At 35.0% G+C, this 13,806-nt stretch overlaps 1 protein-coding gene and 1 long non-coding RNA gene across 6 annotated transcripts in view; one reads left to right on the plus strand and one right to left on the minus strand.

Annotated features, from left to right (window-relative positions):
- LOC106875510 (uncharacterized) overlaps positions 1-13,806 on the plus strand; it is a 337,304-nt gene that overhangs the window by 230,564 nt on the left and 92,934 nt on the right. The window lies entirely within an intron of this gene.
- Positions 1-13,806, minus strand: part of LOC106875513 (uncharacterized) — a 34,789-nt gene that overhangs the window by 14,955 nt on the left and 6,028 nt on the right. Inside the window, exon 2 of the long non-coding RNA XR_001410126.2 lies at positions 10,392-11,993. This is a non-coding gene — a long non-coding RNA (uncharacterized LOC106875513). The remainder of the gene's footprint in view (positions 1-10,391; positions 11,994-13,806) is intronic.

The following is a 13,806-nucleotide window of genomic DNA, read 5'->3' on the forward strand; positions in this document are numbered from 1 at the left end:
TGTGTGTGTGTGTGTGTGTGTGTGTGTGTGTGTGTGTGTGTGTGTGTGTGTTTGTATGTATGTATATATATATATATGCGTTGTCTGATCAATAAGTATCCGGTCTATTGCCATAGTAACGTAGCTAAAGCACGCAAATTGAAGTTAGAACGCTCGCCACAGATTGATCTGGAACTCTGGAGTGCTGGCACACTAAGTTTTAACGCTCTAGCTCACTTCCGCTGTTTGCAACAGTGTTTACAAGTAACGTTGTAATATGCAATCGTCGCATTGACCATGGCAAAGAAAGTTGAGCAGAGAATTTACATCAAATTTTGCCAAAAGCTTGGCGATGCCTGCTCAGAGGCCTACGCAAAGTTTTCTATCACTTGTAAATTTTATATTAATTTTCTCCTTCATATATTCGTTTTTGTTCCTACTTTCCTACTTTTTCCTGATTGTCTCCCCTACCCCGAGCTAGTTTTTGAGTAAGGTAACTCTCTCGAATACACCGGCCAGTCTTGTCTGGGATCGATGTTTTTTCCTTGTTAAGGTCTCTTTGGTTTTTTCACTACTTGTATGTACATTTTTGCTTAAATATTGTAACTTTTTTCTAACATAGTCTTGTCTATCACTTTTAACCTCGTGTAACATGTATATATATATATATATTCGTTTTTCAATATTAACATGTATATGTATAACCCTATGTTTTTTTTTCTACTAGTGCACAAGCTACGTTATATTCTACTATAGACACGTGGCCCTGTTTACATTATACTTCGTCTCGACCTGTTACCATTTTTTAAAAATATATCCGTTAGATCTTTATTTTTATTTTTATGTTATAGTTTACTGCACACATGGACGTGCATACACATTGATATGTCCGTCTTTTTTCTCTTTCGTATCTCATTATTATTATTACTGTTATTTTTTCCCTTTTACAACTTGCTTGTAAATATCTGATTTTCCCTATTACTCCTTTTGTATTCTCCCTTATTGTATATTTTAATTCACTTTATTTTATTAAAACTTTTTTTATGCCTTTCCAAAAATTCTTCACACTGATGAGAATGACAATGCATAAATTTAATTATAATTATTATGATTATAATTTTTTCTTACATATTTGTATTGTCCTTTGAAACGCGCCTATGTATTGAATCTTATTTTGTATTAAATCTAATTTTAATGCAGCATCTTTTTCTCCTCCATTTTTCTACAATTGTTTATGATATATTTATACCTATAATGATATTTTTCAATAACTATTTTCATATTCTTACTACTTGCTCTGGCTGTTTTTTTATTTTTATGAATATGATGAATCTTTATTGAAAACCATTCTTTCTCTCTTTTTGGACCTCTCAAAAAGTTTGAATTGTTCTTTTTTAACTTATTTTTTTCCCTATATATATATATATATATATATGTGTGTGTGTGTGTGTGTGTGTGTGTGTGTGTGTGTGTGTGTGTGTGTGTGTGTGTGTGTGTGTGTGTGTGTGTGTAGCTATGTGTTACCATGTAGCTCTAAGCTTCTGCATCTTATATCAAAAATAGCTGTTATCTAATGGAGTTCTTGTTTATTGTTTCTCCCACATTTATTTAATTTCATATCAAGCTTTGTACGCAATTAACGCTTTATTGTATACTGAATTCTGACACCAGGCTATTAGTATCGCTATGCTTAAGCGAACGAATGTATATATATGCCTTATCTTGGGTGCTGAAATCAATGAGAGAGTCGTGGGTTCGGCTTTGTCACATAAGGCGTGTCTAGGTATTTTAAAACCTAGAGAACACATCTTTCTCCGAATCTGATCACAGATGGTTTGTTCTAGAAAGGAAGACAAATTCGAATTTTGGTGGCATTGGAACCCAAGGTATAGAGATTCAGAATGATTACCACGAAGGAAGTAAAATATTCGATGCTCTGACGAGTTTGTCAGTTATACATACATTTATACATAAGCATACACATACTCGTTGAATTTATTACTTTCCGGCAATTATGTAATCCATTGCTCGAACAACTGCATTCGAATTGTGGAACAACGGAGATAACCTTACATTGTGTGCTGAAGTTTTCTCTGCTCATTCTCAGCAGAGTCTTTCTTAGCTGATGAACAACACGATGATCGCTTCGTAGCAGGGTCGAACATAGTACCATTTGCGGTGTATTGCCATTTGTATAGGAAAGAAACTGACTTCTTATCCGCACGGTAATGCTTATGCTACTAGTATTTAAATCATGTTAAAATGTAATTTCTTCTTTTTTTTGCCGGAAATAACTATTTTGCAAGCAGACATTTTAAGCTGTGTAGTTTGAAATTTTCGAACGACATGGAAAACATTATATTGTTCAACCTACGTCATAATTACGATGAAGATTATCAATTCAAAAAAAATTGTCTTGAGCTGCGTAATATCTGAAATCAATGCGTGTATAGCATCAAAGAATGATGCGTGATAAAGCAAGTTATATTAACAGTCTGATATCATTAATACGACTTTCTTATATTTAATTCATTGTCTTTATTCTTATTTGATCTTTGATTGAAATTCGGTTTTACAATTTTAGTAACATAGGGATATTCACGTCTAAAGCATTTAATTAGCCACAACTTGCATAGAATTCCCATTGTCCGTATTATTTCGCATATCTTTATTGTATTCTATGTTCAATTACATTGTCTTAAATACCAAATCAATGGAAGGAATTTGGTTCTTAAATGGAGACGAAGCGTTCTTAACGGATGTCAGTGCAACAATGATATTGCTGTTATTATTATTATTATTATTATTATTATTATTATTATTATTATTATTATTATTATTATTATTATTATGCTTTTAACTAGTATTCGTTTATCTGTACATTTAGTCTCAGCAAAGTAGAATTTATTACTCTATTCTCATTCAACATTCCTCCTATTAAACAGCAGTGAATTAAATAAGAACTACTAATTCCTATTATCTCCGATAAGATATAAAAACTTTATAACCATTACAATTGTCAGTTATACACTGGCCTACTCTTCTTGAATACACATTGACCGTTGTCCTGAGATGGAAAATTTGCTGAATGGTTATACTTACGGACAAAGCACTTGACCTGCTTAGTTCTAGATTTTTATGCTCTTAGTTCAAATACCACTGATTAATATTGCCTTTTATCCTCCTGGAGTTGGTAAAATAAATACCAGTAAAATACTGAAGTCGATATAATCAACTATTTCTCTCACTACCAAATTTCTAGCTTCCTCTTTGTGCATGTTAATGTTAAAACTAAAAGGAAATTATTCAGTTTGTCGGATTGGCAGAATCTTGAAAGCGTCGAATAAAATGCTTTGCAGCATTTCTTACAGCTGAGGCGGAGAGCTGGAAGAACCGTTAGATCATCGGGCAAGATACCTAACAGCATTTTACCTATCGCTACGTTCAATTTACGCCGAGATCGATTTTGTCTTTCATCCTTTGGGAGTCGATAAAATGAGTATAAATATAATCGATGTACCCCTCTCCAGAAATTACTGTCCTTGTGCCAAAGTTTGAAATCAGTATTACTTCCGGCTCTTTAAGTTCTGCGTTCGAATCTTAGCTAGGTTAACTTCGTTTTGGCAAATAAGACTCTCATGAATAATGATATACATGTTTAAAAGAATAGAGAGACGAAAGCTGTCGGTGGAGTGACCCTAAAGAAACTAACGAAGATTGTAAATAATCCCCATGAATTAGTAACACTCAGAACTGACTTAAGTCAGTTCTAAGTGTTATTTGTTCGTGGGGATTATTTATATAAACGTATTTATGTAAACTTAATTACAGAAAAATCAAAAATATCCCGAGAAAACCTAGAACGCAAAGGTGCGTGAGCAAAGATGTGTAGGCGCACGACAATACTTTATTTTTTTGATTTCAGAACTATCAGGAACGAAGGCGTGTTGGCGCACGGCAGCGACGACGGCGTGTAGGCGCAGGCGAGGAAGAAACCGAACGTTGGATGGCGAGAGAACGAAGCAATGTCACTACGTCTAGGAATTCGGAAAGAATTTTCTTAATCTTGTTTGCGCTTTGAGTTTGCAACAGGATGCAAACCCCAACACCCTCAATTTTCTGGTAAGAAGCGGTGTGCCCAGGTGTTATTAGATTTGAAAGCCACAACGATCGAGCTCAACCATACAAACCCTCTAATTCAAGGGGTGTGCGGCATGTTTGACACTGTAATTAATAGAAGTCAACAGAAAGAATTTACTCTCGTGAATTTACAATAGCTAGGGGCTGCCGACTATTGTAATCATTGGTATGAGAACGAAATAACTTGTCACTAATTCAAATCCAATCATCGATGTAGCAGTTTGGGTAAGGTTAAGATACTTAGCATTCAACGGATAAGTATAAATAGAAAGAAAAATATAAAGTTTATATAAAGTCTTCGTTGATCTAAATGCTTACCAGAAATCACGTGTATGCAAAGCTAGTTCATTAGCCGTTTAAAATGGTATGACAGCACCAAATTTAAAAAGAATAGCAACCCAAATGACGAATATTCCTTGTTACATTGTTTAAATGGTATGACTGTGCCAATTTTAAAGGGAATAGCGACCAAACGTGCATGATCCTTGTTACATTGTTTGATCTCATCGTAAATACATTTAAGCTTCTGGACTGCCATTCGAATTAGCAGAATCGTTAGAGTGTCCAATAGAAAGCCTTATGACATTTGTTTTCAGTCTCAGTTTCGTGAGTTTAAATCCATCAGAAGTTATCTTTGTTTTTCTACCTCTTCAGGTCTATAGAAAAATGTACTAATCTAGGACAGTGGACTGGTGAATTATTAGTCTGTTGTACAGGATACTTGTAATATTCGTTCCAGATCTCTGTATCTTGAATTCACTGAAAACGGTAACACTTCTGTCAGAAGTTGCAACCGACAGAAAGCATCAATAATTTGGAAAGAAAAAATTATAGAAACATCTCTCGCTCTCGTACTTTATGATCATTGATAAACGTAACACAACAAACTCCGTTTCGGTAATACAATAAATTAAAAGCACGTAACATTATATAATTGGCATACACAAACACATGTACACACGCGTACACAAACGCTAATGACGTGAACGCATATACAGATACCCTCATTCTCTCACGCATATGTACACACACGTACAAGCACACATTCATACACACAGCTAAATATATCGTCAGTATGTATGTATGTATATGCGTGAGCGTCAATTGCTTTCGTATGCCTGCACATTCGAGTGGCGTTCGTTTAAATTTTCTCTCTATTGCACTTACACTTTTACCATCCCTTTCTACAGTGTAACAGACTTTTTACACCACAGGTATGTATCGTTAGCATTTCAATATAACAGATTCTAATTAAAGCTGCCTTACCACTGAAGACTTAGAGTCTAAATTGAATGTGTAGGTGTACTGCAGGCAAGAGAAGTTACAAAACTTTTAGTAAACCATAATTTGTATAGCTAAATACAAGTAATTCTGCAATTATAGATGAAAAAGTGATTGGCTCCAAACACACACCGCTTACTTCCTCCTCATACATCATAATAAACTGATATATTACATGGCTAGATGAACTACGTGACAGCATATGTAAAGTTGTATCACGTATCCAGGTGTATCTGGTTTAGAAATAGCACATGACTAGGCATGTGATATATATGAGTATTTTACAAATTAATATGCGTGACATCCTCAGACGCATCACATGCCCGGATACATCATATGTTTAGATACATGCTATGAGATGGTGCATCGTATACATCGATATATCATACACATATTGACACACTATAGGATTAAGCACGATATATGATTTGATAAATGGCATGACTAGACATATTACATTTCTATACACATCATATGTGTCAATATCTCATACGTTGAGATAGATGTATAGATATGCTGAGATGCTTCATATGAATATATATACATCACACATCTATCGATACGTTACATGATTAGATACTACAAACGACTAGATACCTCACATCACTTGAAACATCATAGAAAGATAGATAGATAGATAGATAGATAGATAGATAGATAGATAGATAGATAGATAGATAGACAGACAGATAGACAGGCAGACATACAGGCGGAGATAGATAGATAGATAGATAGATAGATAGATAGATAGATAGATAGATAGATAGATAGATAGATAGATAGATAGATGTCTAAATACGTCATATATCTACATACAACAGGAATATATAGATTTAGCATTTGCATGCATTCATCATACAACTCTAGATATAGCATATCACAACAGACGTCATATATATATACACAACGCAAGACGTGATGCATACATCACATGTCTCGATAGACAGCGCAACAATGAAGCGTTCCAAAGTTTACTTGGTTACTGGAGAAGTAAAAATGAAACATAACTGTTTCACTCATATTTTGTTTCTTCTTAATTAATAATACGATAAATTTTATTTTCGGCTCTATTACCTTTTATTTTCTCGTTATGTTGATATTTAATTGTGTACGCGCGTATGTGTATGAATATATGCGTATATATGAGCGGATGGTATGTGTATGTAAATTTGTGTGTTTATGGGCCTGATTTAGTGAGATTTATGCGTGTGTATATGTGTGTGTTTGGATATGGATTTGCACATATGTGTGTTTGTATGTATGTATGTATGCGTTTATCTTTCTCGAGTGTCCGCGAATGTTTTGTCTGTATCTATGTATGTGTATGTGTGTATATGTTTGTGTGTTTATGTATATGTATGCGTGTAAATGTTCGTGAATTTATGAGTAATTAAAGTCTTTTAGGCAGACAGAAATTATAAATTAGAAATTGGAGACTCGAAATTATGAAGAAATTGAGGAATACAATGAACAATTTTAAGGAGATTATAGAAAAAAAAAAGATTTTTTCGCTAACCATAATAAAACATTGCAAATGTCAGAAGAATTTTAATGTAATATGAGTTTGAAAAACTGTCTTAAGTACTTTCATTAAAATATCTTCGAAGTTGTTGCAGGGTTTCTTGTTTACTAAACAGCTAACCTTACTATTTCTAACAATGTAAGCTAAAGAAGAAGCCATTATGCAGTCGGATCTTCAGCTAGAAATATCAGATAAAAAATATCAACATGCTTCTTCGAAATTACAGTCTGCGAATCAAAGTTGATTTGTTAAAATCTAAAAATCAGCAACGGCGACAAATCCATCTCTCGTTATCAGCATTCGTGTTTGAGATTAGGATAGCTTTCAATCCTTATTGAAACTCCTTTATTTAGCAGCTAATCCTAGAAATTTATACGGATGCTGGTTTCTAGATTTGGTTTAAAACGAAACCATCTTTAAAACAAAATTTAAATAAGATATTGTTCTATAAATAAATAATCTACCCAGTTCGAATTCATCGCATAACTTCTTGCTCCTAGGAATTTCTCTTCCAGAGCTCTAATCTTCTGGATGACTCAAGCTCATCGGCCGGAAGGATAATAGAAAGTTTTAGCTGAAATAGATACTGGAGTAGACGCAATATGGCTGAATGGTTAAGACGTTTGCTTCTCAAACACAAGGGCTTAAGAGCGAAATTAAGAAGACGGAAACTGTGTAGAATCCCGTCGAAATAGATTGTGCCTATAATTCGAAAGTATGGCCTTGTCATACAGTGCCACGCTGATTCTGCCTAAGGATTACATCAAGGGTTCACGGGTTTGTGAAATACACAGCCACTTACACACTACACAGGGAAATCATTTGACCGAATAACAGGAAACGAATGTCCAAAAATTCTGACCATGATCTAAATGATGGAACCTTCTTTGGCATTACAATTTCACTGTTTGTTTATACCTTGGTCCTTCAAATGCATATCTGGATACATAAAATGATTAGCGCAAACACGGCTAAGTGGCTAAAAAGCTCGCTTTGCAAACACGGGATTTCGGTTACAGTCACACTGCTCGGAACCTTGGGCAAGTGTCTTCTTTTATAGATCCGAATCAGTCAATGCGTTGTGAATTTGGTAGATGAAAGCTACGTGGAAGTGTGTCGTATGTGTATGTCTCTGTGTGTGTCTTTGTGTTTCTTTGTCACCCCACATCGCTTGACCATTGGTGTTGGTTTATTTGTGTTCTCGTAACGTAGTGGTCTAATACAACAGAGTCCTGATGAGCTTAATCCAGAGTTATGTAATCAAACCTTTTTTTATTATTGCCATTGTTGTATTACCGAATACTGAATATTTGGATTCATGAGTACCACTTTCTTGTCCATGGCATCTTTATTCCTCAATTCCATTCCTTGAGATTCCTTAATCATAATTACATCTCAAAATGTTATTACTGCTCTTCTTTTAAAGCCAGCATATAAACAAAACATTGCAAGAAATACCAACCGGTATTTTTATCGGTTTAGCAATATAGTGTTGACAATTGCGATCCGATGGTGAAACGGATTCATTTGAACATTTGTAACTAAGAATGACATCCATATTTTAGCTCCATTTTATCGCTATCACAATTACTTTAAGATTCTTAGAATTACTAGGGTGTAATACACATTTATATCTTGAACTTTTTAGTTTCGACTATTGACGTTGAGCATCCGAATCTAGCCAATCTACAGCTGATCATTTTGGAATCATTATGTGCCTAACATATGTATATACTACAGCGTTGATCATTCCGTCATTTTCCCTATGTTCATGATGTGTAGTGTGTACTACAATATCTCGTGAGTCTTTCCTTTTCAAGGACAGCTCATATGGTTACAATTTTAAATGGTTTAGGGACCATGCATAAATTTTGTTCATTAAGTCTGACTGAGCTGAAGTTGGTGAAAAGCATACCAATCAGGATAATCATACGACCGTTAGACAACCAGGCAATAGGGTGTGATTGGAGGGATATGTGGATGCAGGTTTGAGGGAAGAGAGAGAGAGAGAGAGAGAGAGAGAGAGAGAGAGAGAGAGAGAGAGAGAGAGAGAGAGAGAGAGAGAGAGAGAGAGAGAGACGCCTTCCTAATTGTTTGAATACGTTGTTGACGAGATACACATTTATAAACATATGAAATATGTCGGCCATGACTTTTTCCCCCAAATATCAAAAACATCGTTGTTAAAATAATTTGCAACAACTTGCAAATGAAAACACATTATATGCTTATTTTAATAATAATGAGACTGTTATATGTAGAATATCTTACTACAAAAGGCTACTTGATCAGATTTGAAACGGGGCTAAACAACAATTTTGATCATGTATTAATGGCCTCAAAAGCGGGAAGTGTTTCAAGTGACGAAGAAACAAATTAGCCAAGCTTTCCGGTCTCATTGCCTATAATCGATTATTGATTACTGATTGTAAACTTAATGGGAGTGAATCAAAACATAATCGCAATACAGACTTATCGAAAGCTTACATATTTCAGTCAGTTGTAATGCAGTTGTCATGGACTTGGAATTGTTACTGTTGTTTAATCCCAGGTTAGCCGAAATTTAACAAACCTGTAATTAAAATTGTTCTAACTGGGATCGTCCTATTTTCTTTTCACAGATAGTCAATGCAGGTCAACATCATCTTATGGATAATCTAGTTGCTATTTCTAGCATTTCGAACAACCACATAGAATCTCCCTTGTTCGTACTAAGTCTATTTTGCTAAGATTAAATTTAAAAAACCTTAGTTATAAAACAGTAAAGTTAATTACAACTTTTTCTACCGCACGTATAATTGAATAAAATGAAATGGCATGAAACTAGAGTTGAAAGTGCATCACTCTCTAGACTTACACTAAGCTTATCGGGTGTGTTTTGAACACACAGACATCGAAAAGAAGTTGTTTTGTGAAGAAACACAACAACGATTAGCATAGTCACGTTCGCATCTACCGGAAAGAATTAAGGCTAATTATGCAAATCATCGCTTTGATTCGCGCAGTTAACAATTTATTATGGCATGGTATTCTTCCTAAATGCTGAGAACACTTTCCTAAAAATTCACAAAAAAATAAAAAGCAAAAGAAAATATTATTTGTGAAATTTCGACAACTCATTTATTAGCCTTGAGATGAAAAATGAAAATATCGGAGGCAGATATTAAATGAAAGACTATGTATGTTCTTTGTCTCAATACAATGTAGGACGGGCAGTATAAAAAAATATCATTAATTCTTTTTCCTTTTTGAAAATTTTAAAATATTAAGCACATTGTTAATTTAACAAAAAATAAAGAAAATTTATTTTCGGAGCAATCTTTAACGTTAAGTACAGAATATGTAAAAAAGCTAATGTAACGTTCTTGCAAAACCTAAATGAATGAAATTCCAACTGAATATATGAAACACAGGAACAAAGTGTGCGCAAGCAAACAAAAGTTCTTTTCATAAATATAATCAATTTTACCTCCCAATGCCACGATATATTTTCTTCTTCCATTTGTTACCCTTTTAAACTTGATATATTTTTTAAATTATTCGCTTCTTTGTGTTCTTCCTTTCAAACGGCTATCAATATGTGACTACCAATACAAACGCTCCTTTGTTCTTTGTTTTTTCTTAGCAACCAACATATCACTGATGACAACGTGTAGGAATAAATAACTCAGACATTTATTTTATGCCCGACACAGTTCAATGAACCATAAAGAAGAAAATAATTACTCTTGATGTACAACATACATATACACATGCATAAATATACACCCACAAATGCACAAAATGCGCATATATAAATACGTATACGCAAATGCATATATTTATTCATATGTGCAAAAAGCGCAGACACCCACGTACGCGAAGACAAAACTTTATTCATACACCCACACAGTTATACACGAAATCTGCTGTAATTTTTTGATTGATTACCGCAGATATTTATGTATTTATATATATATGTGTGTATGTATATATATACATATATATATATATATACACACACACACATATATGAAGGTATATGTGTATGTATTTATGTATGTGTGTGTTCGTGTTCGTTTCTTTATCTCTGTGTATTCTAAGGGAGGTAGAACAGCATATTAGCTAATTACCCAGATGTATTGGTTGCAGTTTATACCAAGTTTCTTGTCGCTGGAATAGTTCTCGCCTAGTCACAAAATTGATTTTTACAATAAGTATGTGAGCGTGCGTGTGAGAGCTTGTGTGGATGTGCGTTCATGCGGGTGTGCGCACGTGGGGGTGTGAATGTGTTTTATTTTGCACTTCAAGGTCATAAAATCTGTTAGATAATGAAACGACACATTATCAGTACAGTAAATGACATGCACTGTAATATAAGAAATATTGTTACCGCATTTCTTTTCACTAATTAACGTGATCCCTTTAGTTATGTACACAACAGATAACCCTGATTTTACATAGGTGTGTGTGTGTGTGTGTGTGTGTGTGTGTGTGAATGACAAACTAAGAAATGCTGAACAAAGCTAGTTCAACGAGCATTGAGTCAATGTTACTGATGGCTTAGTAACGCTGGACTTGCCATATAATCAGAATGACTGACAGCCGTGTTCCTAGACACGCAAGGCTCACACAAACAAGGAAGGTTTAAACTGAAATACAAAGACACTCTGAAAAGGAGCCTCAAATGGAGCGACATTAGTCTACACGAACGCGAAGCCGCTGCCGCATCAGCTGCCTTCGAAGAGAACCGGCGAAAGTGTCTCGATGTTGCAAGGGGAAAGACGTCACAAAGCAGTGTCTGCAGCAGAGGCTTGGAGTTCAGACCACGACATGATACTCTGCTATTTTAATTTCCGACATATCAAAACCAAACCAGCCAATCCCAGTCCACTGCACTTATTTTACAACATAAACTTCCACAAAGCGGATTGGTGAGCAATCAGAAAGGGTCTGTTCTTCATCGACTGGTCCTTCATTTTCAGTTCCATTCACATTGAGACCGCATGGAAGCACTTTGAGAACATTGTCAGCTACACATGCTCAAAACACTCTCCTACGAAATCCACTAAGGCAAACAGAAACCGGCTCCCTAGAAAGAAAAAAACACTCATCAGGTGCATCAAAAGACTCAATAAAAATCAATTAGTTAAAATACTTCCACATACAACATCCACATTTAACAACAGTGAAAAAGCTGGAGTTGGAAAATCTTCATCTGCAGACCGACATGAAAACTTCCATTGAAAATCAACGAGCTGCAGAGAATCAGTGGGTAATCAAAAAAATCAAACAGAGCCCAAAAGTGTTCTATTCTTATGTCTCACTTATTGGGCCATTGACTGATGATAACAGCAGTCCCCAACACGATGCTAAAGAAATGGCAGAAATACTGCAGAAACAATAATGCTCTGTCTTTAGTGATCCCACTGATATTGACGTAAGGGAAGCAAACGAAGTTGATTCCCAACAACAGATCTCAGACATAACTTTCACTGCCTCAGACATCATAGCAGCAATAAATGAGGTCAAATACTATTCTGCTGTAGGCCCTGATAGATTCCCCGCTAGTCTCCTGAAGGAATGTAGACACTAACTTGCAGTCCCTCTGACCAACTTCTGGAGAAATTCTTAAGATTCCGATTACAAACCGAAACAGCTCCTATCCCAGTCTGTCATCCCGGTTTTCAAACAGGGAAACAGATCCCTCGCAGTCAACTATCGCCCAATCTCCCACATCATTAACCTGTTCGAAAGAGTGGTAAGATCAAGGATACTTGGCTTCCTGGAGATCCACAAACTCCTAAATGCAAATCAGCATGGCTTTCGCTGTGGCAGATACTGTCTAACACAGCCCTTACACCACATTGAGGATATACTTAAACCTTGGGAACAGGTTCGAACTCTGATGTCATATATCTTGGCTTCAGTAAAGTGTTCAACAGGGTTGACCATAATATCTTACTCAGATGAGCCACCCATACCTGGATATAACTCACTCAACAAGAACTACCTACTCAAATGGACCATGATACCACAAAACTTAACTTTAAAAGGATTTAGCTAATCCTACCAGGTGGTGCTATTAAATTAGACATGGGCTGGACCAATCTTTGGTCGAAACATATCTAAGTTTATATATATGCGTGTGTGTGTGTGTGTGTGTGTGTGTGTGTGTGTGTGTGTGTGTGTGTGTGTGTGTGTGTGTGCATGGCATTGATCAAACAGAGGCTATGGTAAAATGAACACAGTGAGGGTCGGAAAGTATCTGACAGTGGAATCGAATCCAGAACAGCGTAGTTTTAGTTCCAAAGTGAATTTGCTAAGCACACAGCCATGCGAAGCTCTAGAGAAAAACATATCCAGCGGAGTTTATGTATTAATAGCCAATCAACATGAACAATTTAACACTTGTATTGTCATAGCAAATTGAATTATCTTGTTGCTACAGACAAATGCTTTTTCCTTGTTTTATTACACAAATTATGTATTAGCATTTGTTTTTGTTTTCTGTTTGATTTTTTTCTTTTTTTTTTTTGTCTAATCTAACATCAGGAAGAGGAATAAAATCATTTCTGTATAATAGCTGAGTAGAGACATGTTTGTTTTTATTTTCATGCTTCTTCAGCGTTTTATCTTTAACATATATTAATTTGTTATCTAGTCAATCTCTGAAAGGAAATAAGCGCTTAAATCTAGTCGTAATTAGCAATGAAACAAATATTAAACAGGAAAAAACTTTACATATAAGTGAGCAAATTTGTTCCGCTTCAAACTTACTCTTTGAACAAAAAAAAAACCTATTCTGTTTTAATTTTTTTACTTTGTTATAATTATATGTGCTTCTACGTATGTGTATATGTGTATGCATGTGTGTATATATATATATATATATATATATATAT

The sequence above is a fragment of the Octopus bimaculoides genome, chromosome 3 (assembly GCF_001194135.2).
Source record: "Octopus bimaculoides isolate UCB-OBI-ISO-001 chromosome 3, ASM119413v2, whole genome shotgun sequence".
NCBI lineage: Eukaryota > Metazoa > Mollusca > Cephalopoda > Octopoda > Octopodidae > Octopus > Octopus bimaculoides.